The sequence below is a fragment of the Tachysurus fulvidraco genome, chromosome 23, assembly GCF_022655615.1.
Source record: "Tachysurus fulvidraco isolate hzauxx_2018 chromosome 23, HZAU_PFXX_2.0, whole genome shotgun sequence".
Lineage (NCBI taxonomy): Eukaryota > Metazoa > Chordata > Actinopteri > Siluriformes > Bagridae > Tachysurus > Tachysurus fulvidraco.
In genome coordinates this window covers 852,347-855,391 of record NC_062540.1, presented here as the reverse complement: position 1 = coordinate 855,391, position 3,045 = coordinate 852,347, and positions in this window count along the sequence as shown.

Here is a 3,045-nt window from a genome sequence, read left to right as displayed (position 1 = left end):
ACCCTACAACTTATGACTCCCTCTATATATATATAAATATATATATAAATCTATATAAATATATCTGAATAAAAATAATATTATATATTAAATATATAGAATAGATATATATCTTGAAATTAATAAAAAAACTATATCTCTCCACTTCTCTCTTCTCCCTCTCAGATCTCTGCCTCCCTCCCTCTCTCACTCTCTCTCTCTCCCTCTCTCTCTCCCTCTCCCTCTCTCTCTCCCTCTCTCTGCCTCCCTCCCTCCCTCTCTCTCTCTCCCTCTCTCTCCCTCCCCTCCTGCCCAGCGTGTGAAGCTCTTCTCGTCCTCCTTCTCCCGAGGTTTAAACCTGCACTCACAGATAAACTCTGAGTCACCATAGAGGTCAAAACTGGATTTAATTACATTTCCTGTTAATCAGCTGAGCTTTAAACCTCCTCTGGGACCAATTCCAAAAATTGATTGTTTATTTATTCCGATGTTTAATTCCTGAATTTAACAATTGCACCCTGAAGGAAGCGATGAAACAGCAGAACGTTTGAAATGCAGAAACCGACTCCGGTATTTTAGGCCTGATTATTAGACCCGTGTCAGCTGTAGGATGTTCTGTGAGATTCAGCGTAGCTCTTATTGAGGTTATAACCTTTAATGTCATCTCTGTTCACTCGTTACAGTGTTAATCACTCGTGTGGTGACGTTCGGAAGGAGTCTCCAGTGTCAGCACTTTGTAACAGTCAGAGTTAAAAGCTGCAGCTTTATTATTTCAGACATCTTCATGCCACAAAAGTTTACGGCTTTCCTCTGTTTCTTCTCTCGTTAACTTAAAGAGAGAGAATAAAGGAAGAAGAACGTTATCAGTGTGACGATAAATGGATGAAAATCTTATGTATGTAGAAAATCATAGTTTACTTTTGTATACAAAGTGTTCTTCCTTACATACGGAAGGAGAGCTGAAGCATCCATCGTGACAGGAACGATTAACACATCAACAGAGGAAAAAAAAACATTCTGACAGACAGATAATGACATAAATGTGACGTGAGGAATCGACACTGACACATGGATCAATGACATCATTCAACTCGTCCGGCTTCTAGTGTACATTATATATTTAAATTTATTACGGATGAGTGTCAGAGAGGAAAGAGATGAAAGCATAGTGTGTGTGTGTGTGTGTGTGTGTGTGTGTGTGTGTGTGTGTGTGTGTGTGTGTGTGTGTGTGTGTGTGTGTGTGTGTGTGTGTGTGTGTGAGATTATGAATATTTCTGTGGCATAACCAACCATGGTGCACATTTGTGTCACTTTGTGTGTAGGAGTGTACGGTACGAAGAAAAGGATTAATCACGCTAATGAAACTGCAGCACTGAGCATCTGATGGTTCCACGTCATCATCCAGTCAACACATAAACCACCACACGAGGTTCCATCAGATGAACATCATCGGTGTCGTCGTTGTTCTCACACCGATTGATCATTCTGTTAGGATTATCACTGAGGGCTTTCTAAACACACCGGTTCTCCTTGTAGCTCATATCTAACCCTACTGTTTTGATCACTCGTGCTGTTGGTTCCTCTCGGCGTTTCTTCATGATGTCCTCAGTGAACTTTTTCTCATCTTTATCAGCTTTGCCTCACCTGGGTCTGAACCCTGATGTCTGGAAACTCCTTCAGCACTTTTATCACTGTGTTGCTCTAAAATGTTGGACCTTGGTCAAAAAAATGTTCACTGCTGTAGGAAAACAAACAACACACACACACACACACACACACACACACACACACACACACACACACACACACACACACACACTCAGGCATGCTGTAGGACACATTACAGTGAGAATAACACTGAGTTATGAGCTGCTCATGGTGATTTCTCAATGTCCTTTAGCTTTCCTCCACATCCACAGCTTTAATAATAATCCATCTCCTCGGCTCCAGCGGCTCGTGGCTATATGTTCTTCATCCTGGATTTAACAGCTCCATGTTCAGAAGTGCAGATCAGCACCATGGCCAGTGAACACGATGAAAGCTGTTTTAATGTTCTGTGTCATTTCAGCACCGTTTTAAGGTGATCCGTCGTCCCAGTAAACCGCTCTGTGTTCTCTATCACACCATGTGAGAGCACGTCATAACAGGTCATAACCTCCTGTTTACCTCATCCAGGATCTGGACATCAGCTCACACTCTCATTCACACACACACACACACACACACACACACACACACACACACACACACACACACACACACACACACACACACACACTACGGACAATTTCCCAGAGATGCCAATCAACCTACCATGCATGTCTTTGGACCGGGGGAGGAAACCGGAGTACCCGGAGGAAACCCCCGAGGCACGGGGAGAACATGCAAACTCCACACACACAAGGCGGAGGTGGGAATCGAACCCCCAACCCTGGAGGTGTGAGGCGAACGTGCTAACCACTAAGCCACCGTGCACCCCCCCACCCCACCCCACCCCCCGTGTAGATTAATTTTTAATACAATTTACGATTTCGAGAAAAAGAAAGAAAAAAAAGCCCACAGGTTTGTACATCAGTGTGTTGATCGGTGATACAGGAGACCCGAGACTGTGATAAAGTCTGTTACATTTCTGTATGCATGTGTTTCATTTGAAAATGATTCTAGGTATAAATAAATGATCTAACAAAGGAATGTCTAAAGGTCTGCTTTTCTCTTTTTATCTCTTTCTCTATTCCTTTCTTGTCTTTCCTTTTAATATCAGATGCTGTGCTGCGAAACAGACTGTTAATACGAGGTGATAAATCCTTTATGTGGCCTGCTGCACTCGATCAATGCTGTATTTCAGCAGAGGGTTTTACACACACACACACACACACACACACACACACACACACACACACACACACACACACTCAGGGTCCTTCAATAAAACACAAAGGCCAAATTTTAACAGCGACCTACAATTAGTTAATAAAAATGATTTTGCGAGCCGTGTTTCTGCACGCAGGGATTAAACACGGTCATATTACAGCTTTATATCACAGACACCACATGGAAATGAAGCGA